This window comes from Acanthochromis polyacanthus, chromosome 15 (genome assembly GCF_021347895.1).
Source record: "Acanthochromis polyacanthus isolate Apoly-LR-REF ecotype Palm Island chromosome 15, KAUST_Apoly_ChrSc, whole genome shotgun sequence".
In the NCBI taxonomy this organism is placed as follows: domain Eukaryota; kingdom Metazoa; phylum Chordata; class Actinopteri; family Pomacentridae; genus Acanthochromis; species Acanthochromis polyacanthus.
The window spans coordinates 37,381,320-37,394,509 of NC_067127.1; the positions used below are offsets into that span (position 1 = coordinate 37,381,320).

The 13,190-nt window shown below is 40.6% G+C and overlaps 2 protein-coding genes across 16 annotated transcripts in view; one reads left to right on the forward strand and one right to left on the reverse strand.

Moving 5' to 3' along the window:
• LOC127537596 (NACHT, LRR and PYD domains-containing protein 14-like) overlaps window positions 1-13,190 on the forward strand; it is a 174,209-nt gene that overhangs the window by 119,339 nt on the left and 41,680 nt on the right. For 6 of the 15 annotated variants that reach the window (XM_051960275.1, XM_051960284.1, XM_051960283.1 and 3 more), the window contains exon 1: window positions 10,755-10,883. The exons of 8 other annotated variants lie outside the window; for them this stretch is intronic. The gene's annotated coding sequence lies outside the window, so the exon portion shown is untranslated. Of the gene's footprint in view, window positions 1-4,439; window positions 4,630-10,754; window positions 10,884-13,190 lie in introns of those variants that run through there. One more of the 15 variants, XM_051960276.1, reaches the window with a different exon arrangement.
• Window positions 1-13,190, reverse strand: part of LOC127537595 (NACHT, LRR and PYD domains-containing protein 14-like) — a 133,904-nt gene that overhangs the window by 30,743 nt on the left and 89,971 nt on the right. The gene's annotated exons all lie outside the window — the stretch shown is intronic.

A 13,190-nucleotide genomic window follows, 5' to 3' on the forward strand; every position in this document is an offset into this window, starting at 1 on the left:
TTTTAGTGTCCTTTGCAGTTACAACAGATCTTTTGTCATAAATGGAAGAAGAATGACTGATCAAATACTTGGTTATACTTTATCACTAAAAAGTAATTTACTTTATACTTACTGTACTTCTCTGTATTTCACTATACTTTATTCAGTTTTACCTTGATCATCTAAACTCAGCTTTTTGGACACTGTTCTGATTTTATTCGGATGTTGTGTGACGTTGGAAGCGCGCACTGCATCACATTTGTGGCGTGCATAGATGGGAGGAGGATGGTGTTGAGTTCTCCTGTCATCATCCAGCCCTGACCCAGGATCAGCAGAGAAGGAAAAAAGGGCTTCATGCAGATTCATCAGCTTTCCGTGCTCTCAAAGCTTTTATTTGACAAGAATCTCCTGCGTGACTTGAGGCAGATGGCACGTTTCAAGCACACTGGTATGCTTTATTTCAAGAATAATGTATTTCATTCAAATTAAAAGATTTCTTTTACAGATACTTGGTCAAAAATGTCTGCTGCTGTGAGGACTAATACCACTGCTCTCCAGGTCACACCACAGTAACAGTAATTACTAAGCACAACCACTGTACTGTTTACAATATCAACTTGTACAAATATTTCACATGTACGATAACGTGATCTGTGGAAGAAGCACTCAATATTGTTTTTGAACTTGCAACACAGGATCTCTGGAGGTCTACCATGCTTCAGTGCTGAAGTACACTGAAAAGAGGCTGCACTTCACATATGACTCCATGAGGGCCCGTACACAGCTGGAAACCATGGATCATACTGCCAACGTCAACAGACCACAGGCAAAAACAACGGAAGGTAAAGATGTGATGTGTTAATGAAAAAATTCAATTTTTTATGTGTAGTCAATATTGTTGTTCACTGCCTGAGAAAATATTCTGTGCTGATTGTATATATTCAGAGAAACATAGTGGCATTTTGAGGGGGAAGAGTTTCTGGTATAGAAAAGCATTCTCCTAAAACTACCTGAAAAATTAATATGCATCTATGACATAGTGAACTACAACTCATTTGCCCCATACTTTTCGCTAGCTGAGCTGCTAGCTGAGCTGCTAAGCTGCCTGCCTGGCTAAATACTGGAGCTACAGTGCATCCGGAAAGTATTCACAGCGCGTTACCTTTTCCACATTTTGTTATGTTACAGTCTTATACCAAATCGGATTCAATTCATTTTTTCCCTTAAAATTCTGCACACAACACCCCATAATGACAAAATGAAAAAAGTTTTTTTGAGAGTCTTGAAAATTTATTAAAAATAAAAAACTAAGAGACCACATGTACATAAGTATTCACAGCCTTTGCTTAATACTTTGTTGTTGCACCTTTGGCAGCAATTACAGCCTCAAGTCTTTTTGAATATGATGCCACAAGCTTGGCACACCTATCTTTGGGCAGTTTTGCCCATTCCTCTTTGCAACACCTCTCAAGCTCCATCAAGTTGGATGGGGAGCGCCGGTGCACAGCCATTTTCAGATCTCTCCAGAGATGCTCAATTGGATTCAAGTCCGGGCTCTGGCTGGGCCACTCAAGGACATTCACAGAGTTGTCCTGAAGCCACTTCTTTGCTATCTTGGCTGTGTGCTTCGGGTCGTTGTCCTGCTGAAAGATGAACCGCCGCCCCAGTTTGAGGTCAAGAGCGCTCTGGAGCAGGTTTTCATCCAGGATGTCTCTGTACATTGCTGCATTCATCTTCCCCTCTATCTTGACTAGTTTCCCAGTTCCTGCTGCTGAAAAACATCCCCACAGCATGATGCTACCGCCACCATGCTTCACTGTAGGGATGGTATTGGCCTGGTGATGAGCAGTGCCTGGTTTCCTCCAAACAAAACGCCTAGCATTCACACCAAAGAGTTCAATCTTTGTCTCATCAGACCAGAGAATTTTTTTGCTGATGGTCTGAGAGTCCTTCAGGTGCCTTTTGGCAAACTCCAGGCGGGCTGCCATGTGCCTTTTACTAAGAAGTGGCTTCCGTCTGGCCACTCTACCAAACAGGCCTGATTTGTGGATTGCTGCAGAGATGGTTGTCCTTCTGGAAGGTTCTCCTCTCTCCACAGAGGAACGCTGGAGCTCTGACAAAGTGACCATGGGGTTCTTAGTCACCTCTCTGACTAAGGCCCTTCTCCCCCGATTGCTCAGTTTAGATGGCCGGCCGGCTCTAGGAAGAGTCCTGGTGGTTCCAAATGTCTTCCATTTACGGATGATGGAGGCCACCGTGCTCATTGGGACCTTCAAAGCAGCAGAAATTTTTCTGTACCCTTCCCCAGACTTGTGCCTCGTCACAATCCTGTTTCGGAGGTCTACAGACAATTCCTTTGACTTCATGCTTGGTTTATGCTCTGACATGCACTGCCAACTGTGGAACCTTATATAGACAGGTGTGTGCCTTTCCAAATCATGTCCAATCAACTGAATTTGCCACAGGTGGACTCCAATTAAGCAGTAGAAGCGTCTCAAGGATGATCAGTGGAAACAGGATGCACATGAGCTCAATTTAGAGCTTCATGGCAAAGGCTGTGAATACTTATGTACATGTAATTTCTTTGTTTTTTATTTTTAATAAATTTGCAAGACTCTCAAAAAAACTTTTTTCATTTTGTCATTATGGGGTGTTATGTGTAGAATTTTAAGGGAAAAAAATAATTGAATCCGATTTGGAATAAGACTGTAACATAACAAAATGTGGAAAAAGTGAAACGCTGTGAATACTTTCTGGATGCACTGTATGTCGAAAATTCATTTCTCCATCACTCACATGTATGAAATGACACATGGAAACAGACCCCAGGTTGAAAAAAAACGAAGTTCCCCTTTAAGGTCTGAGAAGACACCTGTAACTTATCCTTCTTCCATCTGCATTCAGGTCTGCGGCACTTCCGTCTGACAGTGAGGGTCTTTTCATTGAACCAAAGTTCAGGCTTAGCTTTAGGCCCGTCAGAGGCTGCAGTGACAGCTGCTCCAATCATCCAAAGTCAATCATCTTACCTTGATGGTGATGAATTCACATCAGCTCCAGAGACATTCTACCTTCATCTGTGGAGGAAACAGCCAGAGCAGAGCACAAACATGACAACTTCTCCCCACCGGGACAGTAAAGTCTGATCTGACCTTTAATGTTCACACGTTGCGGTGATTCTTCCTCATGTTCACATCAACCACATCTACATCCTTTAGAAAAACTGCTTTCTGTTCACACCAGCCTCTGAAACACGACGACTGTGGAGAGTGAAGAAGAAAAACCAGAGATGAGAAATGAATGATTGTGAATGTAGAAACTAGTCAATCTGAACTTCTGATAGAAATGTTTCATTGATAGTAGAAACGGTGAGTCAGACAGATCCTTCAGGCTCAGCAGGAGTCAGAGAGTCAGTCCGTTGAAGGAAAAACCTGCTGATGTTCACATTTAATGTTCTAATTAATTCATCATGACATTAATGATGTTCTCACTTACTGCTGTGCGTGTGGAGGAGGGAGTATTGCTGCTTTTATTGAGTCATTATTCCATGGAATAAGCAGATCTACCTCCAGAGTTATCGTGGTGTTTGGCCTCTTTCCAACCTTTCAAACCATCCTGGTTTAGACCCAGAGACCACAACAGATGATTCCACCATTATCTGACCTGATAATTACACTATTTGTCCAAATGATAATCTGAGCAACCAAATACTATTTTTATTGCAATATTTAATATTTTGAGGGAACAAAACTTTGCAATCTGAACTTTTTATATAATAAAAACTATTTGGGTGGAATAAAGCTTTAAAATTGCAGATACTTGGACATGACGTAGTACTTTCTGAGGAATACTCCTTGAATAAAGCTTTTAAATTCTCTGTATATTTGGAGTGAAATCCTCCTTTAAAATCACAACTTGTGCATTCAGTGATCATCCATGGTGGTAGGTGGCGCTGTCTAGAAATAAAAGTCTCTAAACGTGCGGCCCCAGAAGTGCAGCCTCCAATTTTGCAGACACAAATTATGAGTGGAAGAGAAAACTCTGAGTTTCCTTCATCTCAGAGTTTTCACCAGAAACCTGCTTTCTGGAACAGAGTCCTGCTGTAGATCCTGAGTTTGGAGAAAGTCACACTTTTCTACAAGCATCATTCTATTCTGGCAGCTTTTATCTGGACTTTTTTCCATTTCATTTCTGCTTTCTGTCTGTCCACAGCTCTACTGTCCACACCAAGTGGATAAAGAAATGTGAAACATCCACAATTACAAAGTTTAGGAGTTCACTTTGATGGTTTCTCAGAAAACCAGAAACAAACAGAGCAGGTGATTAATTATTTTGGCTTTAAAATTCAAAGAAAAGCAGCAAAAGCAGAAAGCACACCCAGTCAGCTATGTTCTGGTGTGGCAGTTACACAGACTGTGTACCAGAGGCTCTTATTCTGAAGGGACATTCCTCTGCTGCTACAGGAAGTAACGGCAGTACCGCAAGAAGCCGTCCTGGAGAGAAAGAGATAGCGTAGCCGCAGCTAAAAACCCTTTCCTTACCTGTTCTGATTTGTGTTGTTACCTGTTGGACAATACTGAGATCTGTCTGTTTCCAGCTCTGTTGGATGTGTGTGTTTTGTCCTGACACTCGCTGTTAAGTCGATGAAGACACGTGAGTATCGTTTCATATTGTCATTGTTCACCTGTAGCATGTCGCCCTCGTGAAACGTCCGACATGTGTGCTAGTGCTAATGCGTTTATTCCTGTTTGGTCAGCAGAGGGCAGTATTGGTCAGAGTAATTCAGGCTAATATGGACGTGGACACATTTTGGGTGTTGTTTAAGGATGAATACGCAGGAGGAAGCGGTGTATAGATTTAAGTTCATGGTTTATTTGTAAGTGTATATGTTATTAGGTGAATTGATGTTTTTATTGTTATTTTCATTATTTCAGAACTGTATACACCCGTGTGTCAGATTAAAACATCACCATCTTGAAGGCGCTGGTCTCCTTCTTTCGTGTCCTGACTGACACCTATCTTGGATACTGTATTAACCTAAAAGAATCAGCTAAAGATCCTTTAACTCCCTTACAGACTGTATATAAAGATGGATGTAGCATCTGGCTCCAAAATTGAAGGCCACCCGGAAGTGTCAAAAACGTGCAATATCACGCCGTCCTCTAGGGTTGGCTCCAAAAAGCTTTTTCTCCATAGACCCCAATTCATTTTTGGAAAAAATAAAATTTGATAGATTGATGTTCTACAGCTCAGGATTTTTTCCCCGTTAGTTTTCATGGTCAAAATAAGAGATCAGGTGGCCGATCTTAAAATAAACCAATACTGAATTTTAAATAAATTGTGGGCGTGGTTATACTTGATTGACACTCCCATGGACTGGTCCTGCCCCTAGTTTCTCTCCGGTCCAGCCTGTTTGATGACGCTTTTTACGTCACTGGCTCCAAAAAATCCAAAATAGCGACCAGGAAGTAGCAAAATCCGGGCTTCATTTTCTAGGCATTGAAACCAACGGGTAACGTCACGGTTAGTTTACGCCTGGGCAGTTAGAAAGGAGCAAACGTGGTGTTTGCTGCTTTCTGCCTCTTTGGATTGAATCCACTAACAAACTATCAGACGTCCTGTCAGCTGGACTCACCTCAGTCTGAGGAACAACTCAGAGAATATTCTGGACTGCAGCTCTGTTTGTCAGCTTTGTTTCCTCCTTCAGCTTCACACCACTGTAACATGTAGGAAGGAGTTTTACTGCTTTTAGCTCCATCTTTCCTGCACTTTGACTTTATTGCAGCTCAATCTACTGCAATGGAAAATGTTATTGAAGCTGTTTTCTGATCTTATGCTCCTCTGCAGCCCTGCCTCAGTCCAAAGCTCAGCTCACTGTTTGCTCTGCAATGTTCAGCTCTTTTCTTCATCTCACTCCTTCAGCAGAGGGAGTAGAGCTCTGAGAACTTCATGTCTTTAACAAACTCTCCTCATATCTGCTGGACAAAGATAAGAACCACAGCAGACTTGATAGAAACATTTCTTCCTCTGGTTTCTAGCAGCTGTCAGTGGACTGACACACTCATCATCAATCAACCAGCTGACTGTTTCCTACATTCACTGATAAATGCGGTAAAATGTGACCTGAATACAGCAGAGAACCATTAAATGTGAGAGACTGTGGAGCATCTGGATGATCAGAACTACAGACTCCTCTACTGAGTTCCAGCAGGCAATATTAAATATGTCGCTGCTTTTCCTCCTGATGACCATCAGTGGGAAGATAAAACCAACAGTGCAAACCAGCAGCACTCTGACCTAACAGCACATGTTAGATATAGAAGCTGTTTGCATCCAGATTTAAATTAAACCCTCTGAACGGCCTCCTGCTGTCTGGATCCAGTCACACCGGGTCTCTGCCGGTTGTCAGGCCGAGCTCAGGCCTCCCTGAGCGGCTTGGAGCAGCTCCTCACTCCGCCTCCTCCACAGGCTGATTCAGGCACCACAAAGTGGAGATACACGGAATAAAAACCTGCATTCAGCTGCTGACCATCAGTTCCCTTTCCTGTGTTGTTATTTCTACACTTTACTATTATTTATTTAGGACTTTATTGGACTTTTTAAAGCCACAAACACTAAATGGCGACACGTTGATCGGTTTAACTCCTTCAACAGAACCTTCCAGCTCCACACAAAGTTTCAAGCGAGGCTCAAGTTTCTGCTGCTTTTCTGAACAAATGTCCAACAATAAAGAGTTTAAAAGCTGCTGACATTACCTTCACACGGAGGACGGACCGGAGGACGTAAACTGCGGCACAGCTTTGGAAGAACGAAAGTGAAAGTTAGACAGAGAGGCGTTTGGGTTCCAGAGGAAAAATCAGACATCAGAGAGTTCAGCTGGAGATGAACCACGTTTAGGAAAATCAAACACCGTGAAAGATCTCTGAATGTTTGCTGAGCTTCAGTAATAATTACACTGAAACCAGAATGAAGTTGATGTCAAAACGTTTCATTCAAAAGCATTTATTCATGGTTGTAATCTGACACTGGGAATCCAAAACACCACAAACCACAGATTAAAGGATTATCCTAATTTTATGTGAGCATTATTATTATTATTATTATTATTATTATTATTGTATTTTACATTTTAATCCTCTTACATCTTCTTCATGTTTTAATAGATCTGCTATATTTTTACTGTCATACTTTAATATATTTTTCATTTATTTTCATGTCAGACACATGAGAGCTCTGTTGATTATTAGTGAAGTGACCCTCATTCATAAAACACAGAAAAATAAAAACAGACGTGGTGCCAAAGTGCTTTCCTGCAGACAGATCGGTTTGACAGAAGAATCATTTTAAATGTTGAGGTTCAGATCCTACAGTTTTACTGATCATAGAGAGAAACCTGACATGTTGAAATATGAAGCTTTAGACCCAACAGTGTAAGAAATGATGGAGAGACTCATTTAAACATGAAGGGAAAGAGCCTCCAGTATTATGAACTATGTTACTGTGGCTGGCTGCTGTCTCTCTCCTTGCTCTCTCTGATCTCCCTCCTCCCTTTACCTGTGCAACTGTAGCACACCTGAGTGCTGTTAGCACTTTGGGAGGAGGAGGGAGCGGCAGTCAGAGCAGAGGCATGAGCACCACAAAGCCACATGTCCTCCCCGGACAAACGTTTTTTTTTTTTTTTTGGTGTTTGCAAACTTTTCTTTTGTGATTAACATCGAGTTCTTCTCTTTTAAGGTATTTGATTCAACAGTTCTAACAGTTTGACTGTTTTGGTTCCTAATGAGTCCATTCAGACTGATGAGGGTCAGGTTATTGACTAGTTGATAATGTATCAGTACTATTATTGATTATTGATGGGTTGCAGGGACAGAGATTTGTGCCTGAGTCACTGCTGCCATCTAGTGGTCAATCAACAACATGACTAACCCTTTCTCTTGTCACTTTTCCCCTCTATTTATTCCCAGAGAGTCCTGGGCTGAATCCCAAACCGCCCCCTACACACTACCCCTCCGTTTGCGCGTTCCCGTGGAGGGTCCTCCATATTAAGGGCCGTCCCAAACCGCGTAGTGCGGAGGGAGAGTGGACTGTTCAGCCCTTAAATAGCGAGTCTGCATCGATGCTCACTCTGGACAATTTTTTCAGGAAGTGCAACGTTGAAATGGAGGAGGAAACAACATATTGATGTGAGTTCCACATGCGTCCTTTATTTCTCCCACGCCTTTTTCACACTGACAGAACATCACAAAAAGAGTGGTGTAAAAAGATAAATCAAAAGAAACAAATCTTCTTCTCTGCTGACGTTTGATTTAATTGTGCACCCCCTGACACCTTAAAATTTGAACACAACTGACAGAATTCATTTATTCATTTGTTGGATTTGAAATTCCAGATAATAGGATTGGAAAAAATATGAGTGAAAAAAGTGGGACGCTTTCGTCTTCTGGAAGCAGCAGCGATCCTTGTTAGTTGCAACCTGTGCCACAGCGCTACAGCCATGACAGTAGGCGTCTTTGTGTTACCATGGCGATGACGTCTTCCGTTTTCCGGTGAGGCGACAGGGCGTCCCATTCCTGCCGATCGTATTTATACCCTCCCTCTTCAATAATAGGTGCCCTCCACAGCTGCAAGTGTGACTTCTTTTGGAGTGACACTCGGTAGTGGAGGGGGAGTGTGTAGGGGGGGGGGGGGGGGGGTTGCGATTCAGCCCTGATGTGTTGGTTGAATGATGAAGAGGTCAGAGGTCACAGCATGTCGGCAGTGAATTTATCTGAAACCACCAAACAAAGTCATAAAAACTAAAGTCACACTTGGCTGAGAGCACATTTCAGCAGTTCAAGGTGTTTTCTGACACATCAACGTTTTCTTTACAGCGTGGAAAAAACATTTAAATTCTAAGTATATTTGGGTAAAATCATCCTTTAAAACTATAAGTTCTGCATTTAAACTGTAACTTGTGCACTTCAGTGATCATCTATTGTGGTAACATTAAAAAATGCTCTAAATGTGTGACCAGAAGTGTGCAGCCTTCTCAGTGCAGCCTCTGGCTCTGCAGACACACCTTTCACAAAATTACCCAAAGACAGCATAAAATGACTCTGAAATGGTAAATGGTTGTATTTATATAGCACTTTTATCCAGTGTGCTTTACATGATACGTCACATTCACACACTGATGGTGGGAGCTGCCAGGCAAGGCACGAACCACAACCCACCAGGAGCAATTAGGGGTTAGGTGTCTTGCTCAGGGACACCTCGACATGAACACGACGGACCAAGGATTGAACCACAACCCTCTGGTTATGAGCCATAACCAGAGGGTTGTGGTTCTACCCACTGAGCCATGCCGCCCCCATTATAGTGATGAACGATTATGAACATGGAGGACTTACTGTCCTGGATTTCACTTCTCTAAATAATACATTCAAAATGAATTGGGCTAAACATTTCCTTAAAAACCCTGTCTCCATTTGGAACTTTATTCCTCATTATATTTTTTCCAGGTTTGGTGGGTTGGATTTTATTTTGGGTTGTGACTACGACATCGATAAACTTCCTGAAAAGCTCTCAATGTTTCACAAACAAGTTCTTTTCGCATGGTCCCTTATATACAAGCATAACTTCTCACCTCATACATATTTAATCTGGAATAATAAGATTGTAGAAAAATAAATCTTTATTTTTTTCCAATTGGGTAGAGAAACTAATATTTTCAGTTGTTCAGTTATTTAACAATAAAGGTCAACTTACGTCGTACTCTGAGTTTTTACAAAAACATAAATTTCCAGCGACTCCCAAAGAATACGCCACACTATTTGATGCAATACCTTCAGACGTAGTAATGCTGTTCAAAGGTGTTCAATCAAATGCATCTTTTTCGGATTCTGTTTATCTTCCTGTTCCATGTAGGGAAAATTTGCCTGACAGATTATAGGAATAGAAATAAGAAAATGTGTGCATTATTTCAAAAAGAAACTGTGTCTGTCCCTCATGTGGTGTCTTACTGGAATTCTTTTGTTAACGACATCAATTGGAAAGAAGTGAGAACAATCCCAAACTAATATTTTGTAACTAATAAGGTTAAAGAAGTTTCATATAAAATCCTTCACAAATATTATCCTGCAAGTCATTACATGACAAAATTCAGAAAGGACATTACTGTGGACTGTTGTTTCTGTGGGAGCCATCCTGACACTGTGCAGCACCTCTTCTGGACCTGCTCACACTCTACGAGGTTCTGGAAGGACTTTTGTAGATTTGTCACTGGGAAACTCTACAAGGATTTCACTTTAAAGTGGGTAAATGTTGTATTTCTTTTTTTAGGCAACAAAGAAAAAGAGATGTATATTTTATTTTGAATTTGTTGCTCATTCTAGCAAAATTTTACTTTCACAAATGCAAGTTTAGTAATTATAAACCACATTTTAGTTGTTTTTATACTGATATTCTCCATTACTTTAAGATGATTAGTGACTCTAGAAATAAAAAGACTTTAAAAACTGTTTTTGTATGTACTAGGTATAGACTTTTTGAATGTGTGTAACCTGAATTCTGTAGTCCCTGGACGTGTATTTTTTGAAGTCGATATTGTTTGGATACCCCCTGGCATATTCTAATGCTCGTACTTTAGTCTTTATTCATTTTAAATTATCTTATTATTTTATTTATTTCTTTTCTCTCATACTGTTTAGGTACTGAGGCTTATTTATTGCTGTTGATTATACGATGTCTTGATTATGTTCCGTTGTCTGTATTATTGATATTATTCGTTCTGAATAAAGAGTTAAAAAAAAAAAACAAAGAGGGCTCAGTCTGCAAGTCCAGAGGGTGGAGATATGGATGCAGCCTCACTTTCGTTCTTCCAAAGCTGTGTCGCAGTTTACGTCCTCCGGTCCGTCCTCCGTGTGAAGGTAATGTCAGCAGCTTTTAAACTCTGTAATGTTGGACATTTGTTCAGAAAAGCAGCAGAAACTTGAGCCTCGCTTGAAACTTTGTGTGGAGCTGGAAGGTTCTGCTGAAGGAGTTAAACCGATCAACGTGTCGCGGTTTAGTGTTTGTGGCCAGAAAAAGTCCAGCAAAGGCCTAAATAAATAACAGTAAAGTGTAGAAATAACAACACGGGAAAGGGAACTGATGGTCAGCAGCTGAATGCAGGTTTTTATTCCGTGTATCTCCACTTTGTGGTGCCTGAATCAGCCTGTGGAGGAGGCGGAGTGAGGAGCTGCTCCAAGCCGCTCAGGGAGGCCTGAGCTCGGCCTGACAACCGGCAGAGACCCGGTGTGACTGGATCCAGACAGCAGGAGGCCGTTCAGAGGGTTTAATTTAAATCTGGATGCAAACAGCTTCTATATCTAACATGTACTGTTAAGTCAGAGTGCTGCTGGTTTGCACTGTTGTTTTTATCTTCCCACTGTGTTTCCAACAAAGACCTAAAGACCGAGACCGTTTCTCAGCACCGAGTCCGGACTCCCGAGAACTCCTTTTTTTTTTTTTTTTTTAAACTCTTTATTCAGAGCGAATAATATCAAGACATCGTATAATCAACAGCAATAAATAAGCCTCAGTACCTAAACAGTATGAGAGAAAAGAAATAAATAAAATAATAAGATAATTTAAAATAAATAAAGACTAAAGTACGAGCATTAGAATATGCCAGGGGGTATCCAAACGATATCGACTTCAAAAAATACACGTCCAGGGACTACAGAATTCAGGTTACACACATTCAAAAAGTCTATACCTAGTACATACAAAAACAGTTTTTAAAGCCTTTTTATTTCTAGAGTCACTAATCATCTTAAAGTAATGGAGAATATCAGTATAAAAACAACTAAAATGTGGTTTATAATTACTAAACTGGCATTTGTGAAAGTAAAATTTTGCTAGAATGAGCAACAAATTCAAAATAAAATATACATCTCTTTTCTTTGTTGCCTAAAAAAAGAAATACAACATTTTCCCACTTTAAAGTGAAATCCTTGTAGAGTTTCCCAGTGACAAATCTACAAAAGTCCTTCCAGAACCTCGTAGAGTGTGAGCAGGTCCAGAAGAGGTGCTGCACAGTGTCAGGATGGCTCCCACAGAAACAACAGTCCACAGTAATGTCCTTTCTGAATTTTGTCATGTAATGGCTTGCAGGACAATATTTGTGAAGGATTTTATATGAAACTTCTTTAACCTTATTAGTTACAAAATATTAGTTTGGGATTGTTCTCACTTCTTTCCAATTGATGTCGTTAACAAAAGAATTCCAGTAAGACACCACATGAGGGACAGACACAGTTTCTTTTTGAAATAATGCACAAATTTTCTTATTTCTATTCCTATAATCTGTCAGGCAAATTTTCCCTACATGGAACAGGAAGATAAACAGAATCCGAAAAAGATGCATTTGATTGAACACCTTTGAACAGCATTACTACGTCTGAAGGTATTGCATCAAATAGTGTGGCGTATTCTTTGGGAGTCGCTGGAAATTTATATTTTTGTAAAAACTCAGAGTACGACGTAAGTTGACCTTTATTGTTAAATAACTGAACAACTGAAAATATTAGTTTCTCTACCCAATTGGAAAAAAATAAAGATTTATTTTTCTACAATCTTATTATTCCAGATTAAATATGTATGAGGTGAGAAGTTATGCTTGTATATAAGGGACCATGCGAAAAGAACTTGTTTGTGAAACATTGAGAGCTTTTCAGGAAGTTTATCGATGTCGTAGTCACAACCCAAAATAAAATCCAACCCACCAAACCTGGAAAAAATATAATGAGGAATAAAGTTCCAAATGGAGACAGGGTTTTTAAGGAAATGTTTAGCCCAATTCATTTTGAATGTATTATTTAGAGAAGTGAAATCCAGGACAGTAAGTCCTCCATGTTCATAATCGTTCATCACTACAACGGGGGCGGCATGGATCAGTGGGTAGAGTGGCCGTCTTGTAACTGGAAGGTTGTCGGTTCGATCCTCGGCCCGTTGTGTTCATGTCGAGGTGTCCCTGAGTAAGACACCTAACCCCTAATTGCTCCTGATGGGTTGTGGTTAGCGCCTTGCATGGCAGCTTCCACCATCAGTGTGTGAATGTGACGTATCATGTAAAGCGCTATATAAATGCAACCATTTACACTTTTCTTAATATAATGTGTCTTATTTTTCCACAGGAAGTTAAAAAGCATCCGATCAATATCCTTACAAGTTTTGTTGTCCACATGTAGAGA